Raw genomic sequence first — 21,549 nt, forward strand, 5'->3', positions numbered from 1 at the left:
AAAACTCACTCTTCGATTTTGAAACATCAAAGCCCTTGTAATGAGGAAATGTATGACAGGGAACAGGAGTTTATAAGTAGAAGAATTGTGGGAAATGTCACATTAAAAATGGGCTTGACATTCTTACAAGATGTATGTTTTGCTTAAAATCCTAGGTGTGCAGAAGTCCGTGCCCCAAAATGACTTCAACAAAATAACTTCGTTCCAAGAGACTCCATCTGACAAGGTTTGCTCTGCATGGCAGAGGGTGAGTCACAGACTATGGTTCTTTTGTGCCATATTCCTCCCTGTGCAGGATGTATTCCTTAGGTATTGTATACATTTAAGATGGCTGGCTACCAGCGACTTTTAACATTTGAAAAAACAAGTAGCTGTAGGAGCAGAAATGTTTGAGGTGATGCCTATGGCCAGTTAGTGCCAGGGACAAGGCAGATCATCAAGCTTAAGCTGCTTTCTCCTCCTCCTCCTTCGTATATGTCTCAAGGAGATGTACAAAATATAATAAAAGTAAAAACAGCACAGAAAATGAATGGTTTTTTTAAATTAAAAAAATATATACAAACCAGACACTCGGGGATGAGACTTATGCGTTCAGTGGGAACGAAAACTAATTCAATTTTTTTCCAGGAAGTGCAGGCAGTGGGTGCCTGTTGTTTCTCAGTTTTTTCAGCCAGCCCCAGCCTGCTGCAAAAAAGTGAACTCCACAAAAATTCAAAATGGTGTTCTTGTATCTGTGTGGTGTTTTGGCGCTAAAGCTGGCCTCACAAGCGATTAGACTTCCTAATAAAGCATAATTTTTTCGACAAGATCACAGGGAGCTGCCTTCCACTGAGTCAGACCTTCTGGTCTATCCAGCTCAGTATTGTATACACTGACTGACAGTCGCTTTCCGGGATTTTATACTGGAGGGAGATGCCATGGATTGAACCCAGGAACCTGGGACTTCCGCTTGCAAGGCAGATGCTATACTGCTGAGCTATGGCTCTTCTTATAACTTGTTTTACACCCCCCCCCTTTTAAGGCACATTGCCTTAAAATACAACATCTTTATTAATATAAGGGACACCAGCAAGTAATCCTTAAATCACTAATACTGATTGTGCCAAATGAAGTTGCTGACATTTCAGTTACAGATAGGTAGCCGTGTTGGTCTGCCATAGTCAAAACAAAATAAAAGAAAAAAATTCCTTCCAGTAGCACCTTAAAGACCAACTAAGTTAGTTCTAGGTATGAGCTTTCGTGTGCATGCACACTTCTTCAGATACACTAAAACAGAAGTCACCAGACCCTTCTATATAGTGAGAAGGTGGGGAGGGGTATTACTCAGAAGGGTGGTGGGAATGGGTGATTGGCAGATAGTTGGTCTTTAAGGTGCTACTGGAAGGATTTTTTTTTCTTTTATTTTGTTTTGCTGAAGTTTGTAATTCCTCAATTCAGTATGGAAATTTGTTCAGCTTGTCATGCTCAGCAGTGTTACAAATTGACTTCCATTTGGAATCATTTTCTGGCTCAGAATGTTGATGCAATTCTGCACATGCACACAGTTCTGTTTGCAGCGACAGCCTAAACAGTATGGGAGCTCTGACCTAACGTAAAAGTTAGGTTTCCTGAAATTTTGCAGCCCTGAGCTGGATTGGAGGACCGTATTACTAATTTCTGTAAACAAGGAGATGAGGTCATTTTAAGTATTTTTGCGTGTTGTGTACTTAAATGTCTTGTTTAGTTTGACCTTTACTTTTCTGACAACACCTGTATACTTTCATGTTCTGCATGAAGTCGTTTCTGGCACTCGATACTCTGTGAAACCTAAGCAAGGTAGGAGGAACCTTGCTAGAGTGTGATTTTTCATTTTTAGCACTTTCCATTGCTTCATTGTGCATGTTTCTCATGCTTAATATTCTCAGTCTTTCCTCAACTAAATTCTTAGTTGTTCTCTGCATTTTCTCGCTAGGTATCCATGATTTGGACTAATTCACAAATGCATGCGTATCTTTTGAAATCTCACCACTTACAACTCAGTCTTATGGATGTCTAAAGCTCATTCCTATGCACATTTGCTCAGAATTTGTAAGCCTATTGAGATCCGTGGAGCTTACTTCAGGGAAAGTGTCTAGAGGACTACAGCGTCCATGACTCTTCCTTTGATGGTTTCAGCTGAATGTAGAAGCTACCTCCATTAGAAAGCTCCATGTTTAAGGTAGTCTTCACTGCTAAGAAAGCTTTGCCTGTAGTGTGTGATATGTGGTGGCACTCACTGAATGATGAATATGAATGTGTGAACTTGCTCTGAGCTAAAAGGAGATCTTAGAATCAATTATCTGTAGGGAAAGTTGCTGCCATAAAGAAAAGCAAATGTAAGTATAGTCTAAAATTATAAAAAGTAGTCAAAGTATTATAGTTTCCTTAAATAAATCTGTGCCAGATTTACCCTGCAATTATGAGGCACAAGGAATAGCATGTGGCTAGCAAGGGTGGGGCGGGGGGGGGCAGGGGGGAATCTTGATTTCTCTAAGTTTCTCAGTTTCCCAGTCTTAAAGTCAGTTCTCCACATTTCCACATCAGTTTGTGATTTTTTTTTAAGTCCTCATGAAAATTAATCAGCATTTCAGTGCAAATTATTTCTAATATACACAGTTTTCTGTGGAATTTTGGATAAGACATGCATGTTTGTAAACCATTTTCCCAAATACAAATATTATTATATACCATAATAAGATACACAATTATTTTTGCTAATGTTTTCATTTATTTACACACTTTCCCCTAGTATATACTTTTGGGTACACATTTACTTGCCTGTAGAATTACATTACAAAATTTGGAGAAGTGAGATTTCAAAGCGTGGCTGTGTTTCAGTTTTTTCATTGTGTGAATTAGATAGGCTCATTTTAAAATGTGAACTGAGTCAAATTTCTCCACCATCTCTACTTGTGGCACTCCTTGCTCATAACCAAAAAGAATTACTTTTAGAGTGTCTAAAAATTAGAGCCACCCAATCTCAGGGAAGCCTGGCCCCTTGAGCTTCTGCATGAGTCATTAGACTGGCATGCTTCCTTAGAGGGCAGGTGATTCTGCTGCAACACGAATGACTGAACTATCCAATCACACTCAAAGCACATATGCAGGAAAATGTCTCACCCCCAGCAGAGGTCAACTGATGGCAAAGCCAAAGCAGCAAATCATACAATGATGCAGTGGTAAGACCTCTGTCGATGACCCCAGTGGGCTCAAAGAAGTCTTTAATTAGTTTGTTTCATGTGGTGTAGAGGGAAGTGAGGGGCAGATAAGGCTCATCATCAGCCTGAGAAAGTAGCCCATCTAGGACAAGGAAAACACTGACCCTAAACCTCTGCTGTCTTGCATGGTATCTTCCGGAGAAGAAAAGGCTAAAGAGTAAGCCCTACACAAATCCAGAGTGGAGTCCCTCCGATGGTTAGATGGTGCCTTGTACTTTCAGCAGCTGCTGCAGCCAAGCTGGTGCCAAATGTATTTGTCTGCTTTCCTTTGGAGCACCTCAGAGAGGCCGAGAGGAAAGTATTTTTGACTGGGGAACCTGGGACCTCCATACACACTGCCTTGGCTTGTGTCCTGAGGGGGGAACTTTGGTGCTGATAACACAGCAGCTTGACTTTGTCCCTGGAGACACACTCCATTGTCTTTTGAGTCAGACAAATGCCAACAACTGGCACTTTTCTCCTGGCATGCAGCTTGGAATGACTGAAACGAAGCCCTTTTTGTGCAAGGGGTCATTGAGTAGACTGAGAGTGGACAGGCAGAAGAAAGTCAGGGATATATGCCCCATGTCCACTTCCCTTTATTCAATTCTGTATTGCTCACTTCTTCAATTGGATACAGATGTCAAGAAATATTTCTGAAGTGAAAACATATGCTGCTGGAGCGGGGTGGGGGCACATTTGCTAGTTAATTACTGTCAGCTCTGGAAATCTGGAGGCTGTTGGGGTGACTCCTGCATGAAGAACAGTCACACATGCATGTGCGAGTGTGTGCTCATGCAGGCACATGTACACCTGGAATATACCACATTCAGCCAGTCACCTAGTAGTTATGGCTGCAAACTCTCCTGTTAGGATGTCATAATAAGCCAGAATAGGTGGCTTTGAGGAAATTTACTGGTCTAGCCAAACTTGTCTTATGTTTTTCTCAAAAGTTGCAGCTTAGTGTGGCAGAGGGAATTTTTTTTAAAAAAACTTTGCAGATAAAGGCCCATGAAGATGACAGAAAAAAGGCTTCAAACTCATGACCCTGACTTGGAGGGTGATGATGGTGGAGAGAAGCATAACACTGTGATTAACCCACTGATCTAAACTTTGGTCTGTAGAGCAAGCCTTCCAGTTTGCACATTTAATAAGTCATGATAATAATAATAATAATAATAATAATAATAATAATAATAATAATAATACATCAGGATACACAAACAGAAGACACTGGCATTTAGTGTTACATTGATTGGGCTCCCCCTCATCAGGGAACATTTGTCAGGAACTTCTGTTCTGAGCTTGGTGTGCTACCACCAGCACGCTACAAAAGTAAATCACCCAGGCAATCACTTCAACACAGGAACCTAGCCAGGCTTATATTTTAACACTTGCTGTATCTAGGGGTTAGAAGGATCTCACATATAGCCTACTTCCTCCCCTTCAAACTCAGTGGTGCCTCGCAAGACGAAAAGAATCCGTTCCGCGAGTCTCTTCGTCTTGCGGTTTTTTCGTCTTGCGAAGCAACCCTATTAGCGGCTTAGCGGATTAGCGCTATTAGCGGCTTGGCGGCTATTAGCGGCTAAGCGGCTATTAGCGGCTTAGCGACTTAGAAAAAGGGGGGGGGAGCGAAAAAAATCGCAAGACTCGCAAGACGTTTTCATCTTGCGAAGCAAACCCATAGAGAAATTCGTCTTGCGAAGCGCCTCGAAAAACGGAAAACCCTTTCGTCTAGCGGGTTTTTCGTCTTGCGAGGCATTCGTCTTGCGGGGCACCACTGTATAGGGAGAGTATGCTGTGTGTCTGAGGAATATAGGGGAAGGATTTGTACAAAGAGGTATGGAGTTCTCCATCACAACCTTTTCTCTCATCTATGAACTTTCTGGAGATAATAAATCAGAGAGTATCCTCAGGAGTTTAGAATCTTTAGAAGAGTCTTTTCCATTGCACATTTGTTTCACAAAACTGTGGCTGGCCTTTGCGCCTGGTCAGCCCACACACTTGTGCACATTAGCTTCTGTGTATATTCAGGTGTCAGGTGCAGAAGATAGCTACTGTGCAACCTTGCAGACAGCTGCTATTTACGGTAGCACAAGGTTTTGGTTTGGGAAAAGATTGGAGCAATTGGGTAGGCAGGGAAAAGTTTTTAACCTTATGTTAAAACTCATTTGGTTTAAAAAGGAAGACAAAAAAAGTATCCAGAGGGGTAGGCATGTTAATCTCTTGCAGCAAAATCAACAAAGAGTTTTGGGGCACTTTAAATACTAACACATTTAGTATGGCATAAGCTTTTATGGGCTACAGTGCACTTCAACAGATGCATGAAATGTTATTTTGAATTCCGTAATTACATGGTCATGGGTTGGGTTGGGGAGGACTGTATACAGAGGTCAGAAGGGACTGAAATGCAGAAAAGTACAGTCACTGATATTTACTTTATTAACAATGACAACTCTCTCTCTCTCTCTCTCTCTCTCTCTCACACACACACACACACACACACACACACACACACACATTGATAACAAAGGCATTCTAGCATTGGAAAGCCTTTTTCATAATACAATACAAGAAACTAATCTAAATCTTTAAAAAAACAGAAAAAGAAAACAAAATGCAGAGTCCTCTCTCTAAGGTAGCGTCTCCTTGCGTCTCCTTCCCAAAGCTGAGGCAGGGTCTTAAAGTGTTCCTGTTATGTAGTGACAGTTCCCATCTCCTTTCCAAAGCTGGGCAAGCACTAACTAGGCTTTTGGAAAGAGGCAGGAGGACTCTAGGACCTTGTCACAGCTTTGTGCCTACTTCCCAAAGCTCAGCATCTTGCTTACCCAGCTTTGGGAAGGCAGCATGAGGGCTGGGGTGGGTGTGTCAACTGTTGCCAAGGGCCGGCAAAAATGATCTAGAGGGCCACATGCAACCCTTGGACCAGATGTTGGACCACCCTGCTCTAGAAGCAAGAAAATGTGTGTATTTTTCTCAAGAACCTCTGTTGTCTGGAATAGATTACTCCCACGTTTTACTTAGGCTAAGAATGTTTTGTTATCTTGTTAGCTGCCCTGAGGGCTCTGGACTTCCCTGTTGGTGGTGAGTGAACCTGTTAAAGCAAGCAAGCAAGCAAGCAAGCAAGCAAGCAAGCAAGCAAACAGGCTAAGAATGACCGCAAACACCACACACAAAATAAAAAATATGTTACAGCCATTTACATTACTTCTCTTTAATTTCAGTGACCTTTCTCAGATGCTAATATAGTGGTGCCCTGCAAGACGAACGCCTCGCAAGACGGAAAACCCGCTAGACGAAAGGGTTTTCCGTTTTGGAGGTGCTTCGCAAAACAAATTTCCCTATGGGCTTGCTTCGCAAGACGAAATGTCTTGCGAGTTCCTGCGGGTTTTCCCCCCTTTCCCCCCCTTTTCCTAAGCCGCTAAGCCGCTTATCAGCTGTTCAGCTGATAAGCCGCTTAACAGCTGATCGCTAAAAGCCGCTAAACCGCTAATAGCGCTAATCCGCTAAGCTGTCAATGGGCTTGCTTCGCAAGACGAAAAAACCGCTATACGAAGAGCCTAACGGAACGGATTAATTTCGTCTTGCAAGGCACCACTGTATACATTCCCCACACCATGCTTAGTTTTTGGCAGGATGGTAGACAAGCACATGCTTTTTGAAAGACATTGTCTCAGTCTTTAGTTTTCTAGGCCTCTCCAATGGCTGGAAGAACTGGTTCCATGCACTGCTCCAAAAAGGGCTCATCCAGATTTCCATTTGTCTTGCCGCTTCCCCCCAGGAAAATCTGATCTTTACCACTGAATTGGAGAAAATATCAGTCCCAGGCTTTCCATGAATTGATGTTTGTTCGAATTCTGTTAAAGAGAGGGTTTTCCTGGGGAAAGCAAGGGACAATTGGGAAACTGTTTCTGGGCACAGGATAAGGAGAAGTGTGGACGAGCCCATAATGTACTCACCCACACAGTTCCTGTTTCCTTTTTACTTCTTTTCTAGTCTTGCCAGCACAATGACCCTTCACAGTTTAGGCACCACCCAGTTAGCTCAAAGGGGCTTTTAAGACGCTTTAGGGTTCCCCTCTTTTACATTGTGTTCCCCAACTGGGACTATAAGCTACTTTCTTTCTAGGTTACACAAATGTCTTTAAACCAAAAGGGATTATTATCTACTGTATTCTGTTCCACTGGAAACAGATAGGAGATGGGATTGCGTGCCTCCTAAATGGAGGAAGACAGTTCCATCAGCCAGGAAGTTTGTTTCTAAGATGTTCATAAAGTATAGAGAGACATCTCTGACAATGCTCTCCAAACCTACAGACGTTTCCTACTGTATTGCTTAAGGCCTGGTTTCACGGCACACACCGGTGGCATGGATCCAAACCGAGGTTTTACTAAACATTTCTTCCCACAGCTAATTTTGCTCCAGCATATGTTATTAAACAAAAAAACACACAAGCTCACTTATCCTGAAATATGTGGAAACACATGTAAAACGGCATTGAAAGTGTTTGATATAGGATGTTGAGCTGTAATGTTAACCATGAGGGAACATTTCGCATCAACGTCTGGAATGTCATTCCCAAGAGGCTGTCAACCTCATAGGCCTAGAAACTCAATTTGCTCAAAATTACAGGTGAAGAAGTAGAAATGCTGAGATTGTGTTTCTCGACATCTCTACTGGGCTTCCACAAAACAGTTTCCTAAAACACTTTTAGCTTTAGCCATGTGCAGTTAATTGTAATTCTGTAAACCACGGCACTCCACAAAACAACTAGCCATAAAGCAGTGTGACGGTGAATGTTACAGTGTGAGTTTCACAGACAATGTAGCATGAGCAACATTCAACAACCAGATTGAATGCAGTATTTGCGCATGATGGCTCTCATTCAGTAACTCATATTGCATTGGCACTGCCTGAATGAAAAGCACTATTTATTTTTATGCATGCAACTGGGAATGATTTGAGGTCTTTATGTTTGGCAGGCTGAAAAGTTGGAGAATCTCAAACGTGTTCTGAACCACAGCTGTGATGAGGAAGCTATAGACCCAAGGCTTGTCTGCTGCTTCTCATGAGGTTTTCCAAGTCTTTCTTTTGGTTCAGATAATGGAATTCTTCCAACCACGTTTCCTTGAACATTAATAACAGCTAAAAGAAGCTGTAGGCATTCCATCTGCCTGTGCAAGATAGATTCTATAGGCCAGACAGGAGTTTTGTTCCCAAGCAATCCCAAAATCAGCTCTGCAAAGTCTGGGCTTGCTTAAAAAAGGTTGCCTTTGTTCATTGACCAGCTCCGTAAATATATCAAAGAGCATAAATCCATCTGCAAGAGTCTGGTAAGGATCTGTACTTAATGGTTACTTTTGGATTCCTACTCCAGCAGGTTCAGGTTTTGGCTCTCTCATGTTTTACCTATGCAAGATCAAAAAGTGAAAATGTAAAATTTCTGTGATTCACCCTGGGCACATCTCTTTTAGTCAGCCATTTCTTTAATAACAATCACAACGGCAATAAGATATTCTTTTAAAAACAAACAGCAATATTGATACATTCACCCAAAATATAGCCATTTATTTAATAACAGTTCTAACAACAATAAATTAATTTTTAAAAACTGAAACACCAGCAATGTTGACACATTCTGCAAGAATAATTGTCAAACACCTAGGATTCATTTGGACACTTCATATATGTATGCTGTCCTGGTTCAAGGCTAGGAATAAAACAATATACCTTGTTGTGACTTATGGACTCCCAGCCTCAGCTGTTCAGTAACAGCAAATAAAATTATGTACGTAAAATGCATGTACAGTGGTACCTCGGGTTAAGTACTTAATTTGTTCCGGAGGTCAGTTCTTAACCTGAAACTGTTCTTAACCTGAAGCACCACTTTAGCTAATGGGGCCTCCTGCTGTCACCGCGCGATTTCTGTTCTCATCCTGAAGCAAAGTTCTTAACCTGAGGTACTATTTCTGGGTTAGGGGAATCTGTAACCTGAAGCGTATGTAACCTGAAGCGTCTGTAACCCAAGGTACCACTGTAAAAGCATTAAAGGAGGGCAGGATGTGGTCTGTGGGGAATGAAGTGGTTCTGGGGAGAGTGTTGAGTTCCAAACATAAAGGCCTGCGCCCTGGACCTGAGGTTCTTGGCCCTGAGTAGTTGTGGAGTAAGGTTTAAACTATCCTTATGGGGGGGGGGGGATGAGGCTAAACATGTGGGTTTGCCCCACAGCACTGGCACCACTCCTCCCAGTGGAGGGTTGATTTTGTGGTTGGGATCTATCCTGCCCTAGTAGTTGGGTCATTTAAAATATTCCTCCTGCAATGCAGGAGCCACTAGCAGAAAAATGGCTCAGTCACAACTCAAGTGCTTCTCTTTTTCATAGCAGCATATTATTTACCTACTTCTTTGTTAAAAAAAAAAAGCGTACTGCTTAATATAATAAAAAATATTTAGGCGGTTTACATAAAATGCAGCTGAAATTCAACAACGTTCCATAATGAAACTAGATAAAAATAAGATAAAAGCCAAACATATCAGTGTACCACAGAATAAAACTCAGCAATGTACACAATTAAACATTAAAGAGTCAGGCTTGAGTCAAGTTTTTGACAGGAATCTAAAGGTCATTAGTGTCTTCTTAAGGGAGGATGGTCCCTCCAGAGGGTCAGTACTGTCACTGAGAAAGCCTGCTTCCCCATTATTATCTGTTGGTCATGGAACGACCAGCAGGGTTTCCTTGAAAGGTTTTAAACATCAGCAGAAGAGGCAAGATGGTAGGTAATCTTAGTCCAAAATTGTTTATAGGGCTTAAAACAACCAAACCTTAAATTTGTATATTTAGCTAAAACTAATAAGGCAGTAGTATTGGTAAAGCTGAAGGCCAGGATACCATTAACACTCCCCAGGTAGCTTTTCTGTAGCAGATGGTCCTCTAGTCAGATCCAGCATTTTAAAACAATGATTTTGCAATAGCCTAGATTCCTCCTTTGCGTGCTGAGAAAATAGGTTACTACTACACTGATGTTTGCATTAATTGACTTACACTGTAGTGTGGATGAGCATGCAGACTTCTCCTTGTCAACAAAATTGGTAAGACTAAAAAGTATTTAACTTTAGCCAGATTATATCTATAGAGTAATGAAACTGTCATTAATCTTAATTGAGCCTTAACTGATATCATAACTAGCAATTCTCTTTTGGGTTTCACAGGAATTTGGTAATTTATAATCTAAAAAACCCCAAATGCATTTACTTCTTGGCAGTAGTCTTAGGAAATGCATAGTCCCACCGTAAAATGTACATTAACAATTAGTTTGGGTGGTACTGATTGTGCAAGTACATTACATTTTTTAAAAGGTATATTGATATATGGGTTCCCACACTATCTGGCTCCAACATTTCTCCAAAATCATGGTTCCATTTATTATCTACATGATTTTAAAAGTTTACATTCTGAGTGGCACCCAAAGGCCTTGTGGTAGTAGTGACTGAGAACTTTTGGGGGGGCATCTATTCAGGGCCAGGGATATTTTAGAATTGTGGGGGAAGGTTTAATCCAAAGCACAATCACAAAAGCATAAGGCGGAGAAGAGACTCTTGGGAAGTTAACCACTGAGCCTCAGTGCCCTCCCTGCTTTATGCTGATTGGCTGCTGCATATTGCACCCCCCTTTCTACCAACCCTTGGAAAACTAAAAATGTTCTGTAACCAAAAGTGCATGGGCTGCACATTACAGATTTACCAGAGGATTTACTCAGGAAAAAGCACACCAAAAAGTATCCAACAATATAGAGATCCAGTAATTTTTTTTAATATCAAAAAGATCCTTCCTGTATGGAGAAGAATTTGAAGACTCTCAACAGGTTTCAAGGCCCAAGGAATTTCATCCATATGATCCCATGGAGATGTGTGCTGCTATTCCTGTACATCTTGAAAGGGACCTGCTATCAGATCCTTTGCTATTTTCTCTCCATATGGCCCTGCTGAAAGGCATGATATTTCATTCCACTCCAGCCCATGCACTCCAAATATTTCAAGACACTTGTGCTAACATACAGACTCACAATTATGCTTAGATAAAAGCAAAAGGAAGGAAGGAAGGAAGGAATCTATGTGTGCAGGCAATCCTTAGCATAGAAAGAGGTTCCCAATCCGTTGGCACATTTAAATCACAGTATTATAATGGACCAAGTGGAAGTATGGTAAAAAATTGTTTGACTGTGTCACTAACTTATCACAGCAACGGGTGCCATTTTTCCATATATGCCATATTTGAACACCATCTTTCATTCATTAACAGAGGTTGTTTTGACTTAATCTCACAGTAGCCCTGTAAATTCATTTAAGCTGAGGCTCTGTAGAGAAGTTTCCCACATCCAAACTAGTGATGGATTTTTATATGAGAGTTTCTATTGTAGTTGGGGTGGGGAGAACCACACATTTCCCTTGTCCTGGAAAACGGTTTAAATTATTTTTTACATTATGTCATGGTAGGTTTAGAGGACACATCAGTCAGGAAGGTAAACAATAACTTTATTGTCTTTCCCCAACAAGAACGCAATAGTCACATAGCCCCATACTTAGTCATATCTATGGAAGTGAAAAGACTATCTAGTGCTGCAATCCTAATCCCATTTACCTGGGAGTAAACCCTACTAAATTTAGTAGGACTTATTTTTGAGAAGACAAATTCTGGATTATCCTGTAAAACAAACAAGGGTTTCTCTCTTATATGTTGTAGAAGATCAATTTTAAGAAGCAATAGCTTAGTCAGCAATCAAAGATCACACTGTCCTCCTGGCAAATGTAGGACAAGTTGTACACCTATAGGCATTTGCTCGTGAAATCAATGCAGTGTGGCCTGATCTCCTTTAGCATATTGGGCAGGGGTGAAACAAAGGTTGACCTGGATTGGAACATATTCAAGAAGGATGAAAATGAGGTAGCTGATGGGAGTGAGGGATCAGTGTAACAAAAAATGAGAACAGACGTATAAATACATATTCATTTTCTACAATCCAAACCCTTATCCTGTTACAGAGTGTTGTGGCGTATCTTCACTGCATGATCCCAAACAATTTAGGATCACATTGTGAATGTGCTAGCATCATAACACCATGAAGTGAATCAGATTTGGCTACATTACAATTTCACTACTTATTTATGAGTGGCAAAATGGAGGGTGGAGTGAAGGAAGAGAGTGTTCCCAAATATTCTCATGTAGAATTTTCACTCAGTTGACACAGAATTAAACTGTACTATTAGTTCATACTGGTGGTTGAAGGAAGCAATGAGCTGAGAGAGGAAGACTGGAAGGAGCTGTGGCCAAGTCCATTACTTGTAATAACTGGACCCACAGTTGCACATGAATTTCTTCATGAGGCTGTGGGGGTGGGAGAGGTGTTTTCCCTACTATTCTTTTTTTTTTTAAATGATATTTATTAAACTTTCCAATAAAAACATACAAATACAAAACAACTACAATGAAAACAAACACAAACAAAAAAAAGTATAATTTTAAAACTTAATTTCACAACCTAATTTCCCCGACTTCCTCATACCTCACCGTATTGTATTCTAGTTTCATTATTCCATCAGCAACTCCATTCCCTTATTTCCCCAAATTTTTTATAAATTCCATTCCTTTTCTTACTCTAATGTCTCTGAAAACCACAATGTTTTTAAGTCCATGTCAATCTAACATTCTTTAATCTTATAGTATTTGTTAAGATAGTCCTTGAATTTCTTCCAATCTTCTTCCACTGTCTCTTTCTCCTGGTCTCGGATTCTGCCCGTCATCTCTGCAAGTCCCATGTAATCTGCCATCTTCATCTGCCATTCTTCCAGAGTGGGTAGATCTGATGTCTTCCAATACTTTGCGTTTTCCCTACTATTCTTTAGGGTGAATGGACACTGAAATTCTCCCAGCAATTCTAGGGGAGCCTGAGAAACAAAATTATATGAAAACCAGTTTTTTTAAAAATCCAGCAATTACAGATGCAAGATTCTGTGTGCACAAGTAATGCAGATTCAGAGATGCACCTTTGCTTTTACTGGGTGCACATTTTGTGGGATGCATCTCATGCTGCTTTTGCTGGATATGTATTATGGTGCAGATGGAAAGGGACATCCCAGTTCAGGGCCACTAGTTGTAGTACAAAGTTCCTTGTGCATGACTAGACTTGGATTAGACCCCATAACTTGAAGTAGAGCCATTCTTGTATTCCTCTGTGCATTTGCCTTCTTAGTGCCTTCATTTTTCCAACTTCTTTTTAAAGGTATGCTAACTTTTCCCCCTTCTAATTTTGCCCATTTTCTTTGGTCACGCTGTAATTATCAGCAAACACAAAAAACTGCTGAATGTTTTAAAACTCCTTTTTTTAAGCACTTCAACATTCATTAACTCATTCTTTCATTTTCTGGTTGGACAGTTTGCACTGCTGGTAACCCCTTGCACTTCTGATCAAGCTTGGTTGACTTTTTCATTCTTCCACTTTTCCATGCTTCTTGTTAGTTCTTAATTTTTTTCTCCTCATTGTTTCCTTTCTTCTTCCTTCCTTCTTTCTGCTTCTTTTTTCTATGTACTATTCATGATTAGTCTGCTTTACCAGTATTCAGATCTTGATCATGTTTAATTGGTGAGTGATTTTGGAAACAGTTTGGTGTACATGCAAAATGCCACTAGCATATATCTCAGTGACTGGCAACTGAGTAATCCCAATTGAGTTTTGGTAAGTGATTGTTTTGAAGGCTAGCCTACTTTACAAGGTTGTTGTGAGGTGAACATTGAATATGTTCCCTATCTTGAGTTGCTTGGAGGAAAGGCAGGCTATAAATGTGGTGGTACTTATAACTAGTAATGGTAGTAAATAGTAGTATAAGATCCAAAATAACACACTAGGGCAGGAACTACCCTAGAGTCAAATAAAAGGATCCACATATTGCCTTGATCTTTCTCTGAAATGCTAATTCATCACAGCAACTGTAAAAAATTAAAAATTGGAGGACATCTCGCATATAGTGGGTCTCCTTTTTCTTTCTTTCTAGTTGACTCTGATAAAATAGGTTAACCCCTGCCACTGAAAGATTTACATCACATTGCCGACACAAAGATGCAGAGAAGGCTGATACAATAAGAGCTGTGTGCTCAGTATGAGACATCTAAGCAGCAGAAGCAGCTGCTACCTTATCCCCTGCTAGCAGCTGTAAGCTGGAAAGACTTCAGTGGACGTCTCCATGCAGACGGCAAGAAATCTCTTGCTGGAAGGCTCTGCTGCCCATCTCCAGCCTGACATTTCTAGAAGCAACTGACCCAACCACTTACAGGGAGGCTATGTGGCCAGAGCCTAGAGGGATGAAGAAGGGATAGGGTTTAATACTTTGGCTGAAACTGCAGCTGAAACAAGTGTCCACTGAATTTTCTAGTTTTGTTGCCAGTGATTTCTTCAATCTGACATTTGAAAGTGAAATGTAAACTTGCATTTTGAATGTGATATATATCCTATAGATTTGTTGGTATCTTTTTGATTGTTAGCATGTTAGCATGTTTCTAATATGAAACAATGACCAGTCTGTTGTGTGAAGGTTTGGTCTTTGGGTCAAAAAATGCAGCCACATCAGTCCACTCATCAGTATCAATCACTGCCTTCTTCAGTTCCAAACTCAAGAGAAGAGGAATCCAAGTAATTCAAACTCTTTTCCTTCAAGAAGATGGCCACAGGAGAGAATCACCTGTTAGCATGGAACTGAAAAATGGAAGAGTAGTATTCCTCTTAGACTGCCCTGAGTAGCATCCAAGCATGAGATTAATTGCAGAGTTTCACCCCAGTGCCACTCACCATTGTCCACAGATAGCAGATTCCCATGTCCTGACCCAAATGGCAATGCTGCTTATTCAAAGGGTTGTCAGAATTGTGTTTTTATTTTTTGGAAATCCAGCCATTAGGCCAGCTTGTGTCTTAAATTTCAACTTCAGAACGATTTGGCTTGAGACCTGTTCTGAGGAAGGAGACGGGCACCACCAGAATGTTATGAGCAATTATTAGATATGTTCACTTATCTGGGACTGCAGACTTTTGTTTTGAAAAACAATAGCCCTCAAGACAGGGCTGGAAGGCAGAGCCAGGGCAAGAAGAGCAGAAGCAGAGTCTGGAAGTATCCCACTGACTGAATAAGAGCAAGGTTAGAATCTACCAGATCAGAATGCAGGGATGGAGCTGGTGCGGAACCTGGTTATGGGTGGACAAAAATAAGGAAGACGTATATCTGTCCAAAGGTGCTGTAGACGGCTATTGTATTCTCAGAAATGACCTCAGAAATGTTGGGTTGTACGGATCTTTTTCCAAGGATATTACCTACCCTTTACCCTAAGGTCCCAGGGTGGATTACATTAACTCAAATACCTGTCAAAACCTTGTGAAACCTTATATGCCATGCTATTAACATCCCATATAGTATGACCACTCCTGACTGCCCACGCTTCCATTTGCTTCCTTTGCTATGTCCTTAATTCTGATCTTGTGTGATCTTTCATGCCTACTAGATGCTTCATCTTTCTTTCCAACCTGATATGACTTCTACCAACAACGCTTTGCCCACCTGCAGTACCTTCCTGCTCTAATATATGGTTTCCCACTCCTTGCTGCATATAATGTGCTTGTTCAGCTCTCTAGGCTGCCTTTCTCTGAAAATTCAGAGCTGTCATATGTGATAGTGACAGCGTGGGAGGATGGAGGCACAACGTTGTAAACCAATTTTCATCCGGCTATAACCACACTGGTTTTGTAATCATAAAAATAATGTCACCACTGAAAATGTAAATAAAGTGTGCAATGTTAAAATGCTTAGGCCTCTCTTTTACTTTAGCACTGCAGGGAGGGTCCAGGTGTTATTGTGCACAGAAGCAAGCCCAGGATCAGAACTGAAGACAGAGATGAACAAGCGCTCCCTCATGGCTTATAACACCCAGGATGATCTTTGAAGGTACAGTGAATGGATTTTAAGACTGTGTCCAGGAATGCTGGAAACGATGTGGCTCCCAGATGACATTAGCAGCGTTCCTTGTCCCTGGCTTTTCTTTGCAAACAATGCTGAGAGTAATTGAAAACGACTCTGGTCCATTAGCTGTGAACCTCGTAGCCACCACGCCTGTCTTTTGCATTATCCTGGAGTGCAGCTGTGCTCTGCCAAAACCTTACACTTTGCTGTCAGAAAAAGAAGGATCTTTGATAAAAGACTAAGTGTTTGGAGGGATAGGAAGTTTTTACTAAAAGTTGTTTTCAATTTCCTGAGCTAGCTATCCATTCCCATTTCATTCTTGGGTTCCTAGGCAGTCTGTCTTTGATGAAATATACTCTTCTTTTCTCTCGTTTTGTGTTCACAGAGAGATAGACTGTGCCCCCAGGCAGGTTCCCTCTCAGTAGAAGACCTATGACCTATGGTTTGGAGGGGCCAGGAGTCTGATCCCGCTGCAACAGTGTCCCCAAATGCAGTACTTTTCCCAGAGGAGCAAAAGTTTGGCATTCACTTCTGTAGAAGAAAACTGCAAACCACTGAGAAGTGGGGGCATATTTCCTACTGCACTTTTTTCTTTCCCTCTGTTGCTGGCACAGTCGCAAACTTGGTCCCTGTTCTTTGTCCCTCCTCCCATCGAAGAATCAATGAAAGTGAGAGCCCACCTTCATAGCTTGCTAATGAGGGTGGAAAGTTAGGTCTGATGTTTTGATTCAGCCTTATGTTTGATATATAGGGCTAGAAAAATGCCTGTAAATTAGACAGATTATTATGTGTCAGAGGAAGATTTGTATTTTGCAAGGAGACCTGGGGGGGTGAAATTGGATTGCCATGTGGGATCCCTGAAAGTGGGACCTGGGAAGCCAATGTCAAAGCAGGTGTCACCTTCCACTGTATTATTTTCAAGTACAGTGGTACCTCGGGTTAAGAACTTAATTCGTTCTGGAGGTCTGTTCTTAACCTGAAACTGTTCTTAACCTGAAGCACCACTTTAGCTAATGGGGCCTCCTGCTGCCGCTGCACCGCCGCTGCACAATTTCTGTTCTCATCCTGAAGCAAAGTTCTTAACCCGAGGTAATATTTCTGGGTTAGCGGAGTCTGTAACCTGAAGCGCATGTAACCTAAAGCGTATGTAACCTGAGGTTCCACTGTATAACACTTGTATAATGTGGGTTGTGCTGTGGGTTAAACCACAAAGCCTAGGGCTTGCCAATAAGAAGGTCAGCTGTTCAAATCCCCACGACGGGGTGAGCTCCCATTGCTCGGTCCCTGCTCCAATTCTTCCAGTGTAGAATATGTTATACTACAGGGATGGGGAGCCTGTGGCCTTGCATCAGGCCCAGCAAGTTTGGTTGGTTGTCATGGATGATGAAAGTGTAGTTCACAAGTCCACAAGTGGCTATGTTGTACCAAGTGACAGGGGGCTTCATAGTGCTTGTGAGATAGTTTATTTGTTTTCTACAACTCTTTTTTTCTCAGCAAAATGTTTTACCCCAAAGAATCTGAAGAACAGTACACAGATTTTACATGTGCTTTTTAAATTTATTACTAGTTCCTTTTCCTTTCTACTGCCTTTTTTATCGGTGCTTCATTCTTCTGTTTCACCTTTAGTTCTGTTTTAATCTTGGTGTTGTCATTCTCAGCCCACTTCTACCTGTCCATCTTGTATTGCTTCCATCTTGTGCTTTTCCTTCATTCTGAGCACTTGATTTGTCTAATTGCGTAAGTTTTTGTATATACTGTATAACTATCATTACCCTTTAACTGCAATATTGTTTAACAACCAAAATGCCTTTGTTGGGATAAACCAAAATGTCACAGAAGTGTGACAAGCTTTTGAGTTCTCCAACACTCTTTATCAGGCAAGATAGGAGTGGGGGGGGCGAGAAGTGGGGGGGGGGAGTACAAAAATTAGGCTGATGATGTCATGAAGGCAGTTTACAGATAGTTCCAAGATGGAGATTGCAGTCTGAAGTCCCTCCCAGGTGCTACAGATATCAAGTTGCACACCCGGGAATCTGGGATAAAGAAGCAATAGCTGCTCCCCAACCCTGAGAAATTAAAGTCTGGCTTGTAACACACAGGTCCCTGGGTTTGGCAGACAGCGGGAGTAAAGTGAGACCTGGCAGTCTTTAATTTAGCAAGGCCAGGGATCAATTTTGGATGGTGTCCTAGGTAAAAAGAGTCAATTGAAGTCAAACAGTATTATCTAGCGGTTGGAGGGGATGTAATCCTCAAAATGTAAAGTCCACATGGTGGAAAATCATCTTCCTCTGGTTGTAGGATTCTGCCTGAATGGCTAGTTTTGTATTCATCTATGCACATAAAGAGCAAAAGTAGCTGTGTTGATCCATATACACATGGATCTATACTTAGACTATGCCTTTTTGGGGAACCTACTAAAATGTCACAAAAGCATGGCAAGCTTTTGAGCTCTCCAGAAGTCTTCATCAAGCAAGATGCTACAATAAGCAGGGAGTGAGGGAGTTGAGAAGTGGGGCAAAGTGCAGAAATTAGGCTGATGTTGTCATGAAGTCAGCTTGTAGATGATTCCAAGATGGAGACTGCAGATAACCTCCATCTAGGTTATGCACCTGAGATTTTGGGATAAAGAAGTAATGGCCCCTCCCTATTTCTTATAAATTAAAGTCTTGAGTTATTATTATAAGTTATCTAATATTTAAATGTTGTTTAACATGGCTTCTACTTTCCATCATGAAAAATGAATTGATACACACAAAAACACATACAAATATCCTGTATACAGTACTGGTGTTTAGAAGTGTGCTTTGATACATTTTCTGAACAGATTGTCAGTACTTTGATGTTCTTCGGCATTTTCTCACTGGAGAAATATTTTTTTTCATTTTTGCAATTTTGCCTGTTAAAAAGTCTCACCACCCAGAATGATCAGGAAGTGAGATCATTGTGCCGCTCCAGCTGGAGAAGATGACCATCTCTGTGACCTCTGATTGCAGAGGGGTACGTTCTGGATGAAATCAAACCCAGACACCACCAGGGGAGGAAAATGCAAGTTTGGTTCCTGTGAAACATTGCACTTTTCCTTTGATGCAGAACAGTGAAGAAAATGAGTTTGGAATCATCTTGCCTATAATGAACCAGAATTTGGCTTTCTTTGGAACAATGGTGCCACTTTGACTAGAGTTCTCAACCATCCATTTATTTTTATCCATTTAGTTTTTTCTGTGTTCTGGCAGGTAACCTGTAATGAATGAAAAGCCATTGAACTCTACCTTACGCACAGCTCTGCTCATTACCATTCAGGATAAACCCTGGTTCTGTAGCTGACCAACCAGTTGTGAAGAACAATATTTTTACAATCTAAGGTTGGCATCCTCATCTTTGACTGAAAAGCGAGAAAATGAAACTTATGTTTGTGGAGAGGTGGCTTTTGTGGAGGAATGGTCGCCACCAGTGAGAACTGCCATTTTCTCCCCATAGTGCCCTTATGAGCAATGGCACAGCATGATGTAGCATCACTTGGAGGGGCATTTAAGTGGTGAGGGGGAATGGCAGTAGACAGATGGTCACCATCAAAAGGAGTTCTGCTTATGCCTGCAGAGTGGGGGGTGGGGGTAAATGAACTGAAGTTCAATCCAGATAAGACTGAGGTACTGTTAATGCAGGCATCCCCAAACTCAGCCCTCCAGCTGTTTTGGGACTACAATTCCCACCATCCCTGACCATTGGTCCTGTTAGCTAGGGATGATGGGAGTTGTAGTCCCTAAACAACTGGAGGGCTGAGTTTGGGGATGCCTGTGTTAATGGGTGGTTCCCTAGACTAGATGGATGGGAGGTTGCCTGCTTTTGATTGGGTCACATTTCCTCTGAAGGAGTGGGTATGTAGCTTGGGGTTACTCCTGGAACCTTGGCTGTTGCTTGAGACTCAGGTGGCCTTGGTGGTGTGAAGTGCCTTCCACCAGCTTTGACTGGTGGCCCAGCTGCACAGGAATAGCCTAACTTCTGTCTATATTCTGGTAACCTCTAGGTTAGATTACTGTGATGCATTATACATGGGGATGACTGTGAAGACGGTTTGGAAACTTTAAGTGGTACAGAATTCGGTGGCCAGGTTGCTCACTGGGGGAATGTGGTTTGAGCATATTACACTGATCCTGGCTCGACTGCGCTGGCTGCCAATAAGTTTCTGGGCCCAATTCAAAGTGCTGGTTTTGACCTAAAAAAGGTAAAGATACCCCTGACAATTAAGTTCAGACGCGTACGATTCTGGGATTGTGGTGCTCATCTTACTTTACAGGCCGAGGGAGCTGGCATTTATCCGCTTCCTCAGACAGTTTTTCCGGGTCATGTGGCCAGCTTCTGGCGAAACCAGAGAAGGACATGGAAACGTCATTTACCTTCCCGCCGGAGCGGTACCTATTTATCTACTTGCATTGCATACTTTCAAACTGCTAGGTTGGCAGGAGCTGGGACCGAACAACAGGAGCTCACCCCGTCGCAGGGCCTCTAACCGCGACCTTCCGACTGGCAAGTTCAAGCGGCGCAGTGGTTTAAACCACAGCGCCACCCGCGTCCCTGAGGGTTTTGACCTATGAAGTCTCAAATGGCTCAGGACTGCAACACCTCAAGGACTGCCTCTCCCCATATGAGCTGGCCCAGACCCTGTGGTTATCATCTGAGGCTCTTCTTCATGTGCCTCATTCACGAGAGGCCCAGAGAGTGGCAACGTGACAAAGTACAATTTCTGTGGTGGCTCCATGTTTGTGAAATGCTCACCCCAGGGAGGCTGGTCCTATAGAGTTGTTGTCTCTGGCCTGGGTTCTCAGCCTAATAGTTGCTCACTCCCAGATTGATTTGCATGACCTGAGACTCTTACTGCTGATGATATACTACTATCAGCAGCTTCAGGTCTTTCCTCTATTGAACATTAAGTTTGCAAACAGCGGTTTATGACTACTTCCTGTTGTGCTTGTCCCTTGTGATCAGCAATGACTAATCGCTGACAAACTCCATTATTGTTGCTCCTTGCCTTACCACTGCGCTGTGAGCCATTACTGTTCTTCCGCTGCCTTTTATGCTGCTTCACAGAACATCTGTTTCCAGATGTTCTTTCTTGAGTCTAGTGAATACAAAGAAAGTCTTGCATTAATATATTTACAATAGCTCAAGATGTTGGCCTGATAGTTATTGACAGCAATGGATCACCTAAACGAGCCAAGACCTCTCATTTCCCTACAAGCTACAAGGAAAAAAAGGGATATTATTTGCACTTAAACATGGTATTTTGTGACAAAACCATGGCTCCATACGGTTAGCAAAGCAGATTGTTGTTGGCAGTACA

General features: G+C 41.8%; 1 long non-coding RNA gene across 1 annotated transcript in view; it reads left to right on the plus strand.

Moving 5' to 3' along the window:
- Positions 1–21,549, plus strand: part of LOC307216331 — a 49,397-nt gene that overhangs the window by 567 nt on the left and 27,281 nt on the right. Inside the window, exons 2-3 of the long non-coding RNA XR_013839022.1 lie at positions 156–247; positions 16,080–16,196. This is a non-coding gene — a long non-coding RNA (uncharacterized lncRNA). The remainder of the gene's footprint in view (positions 1–155; positions 248–16,079; positions 16,197–21,549) is intronic.

This window comes from Podarcis cretensis (genome assembly GCF_951804945.1).
Source record: "Podarcis cretensis genome assembly, chromosome: 5".
In the NCBI taxonomy this organism is placed as follows: Eukaryota; Metazoa; Chordata; class Lepidosauria; order Squamata; family Lacertidae; genus Podarcis; species Podarcis cretensis.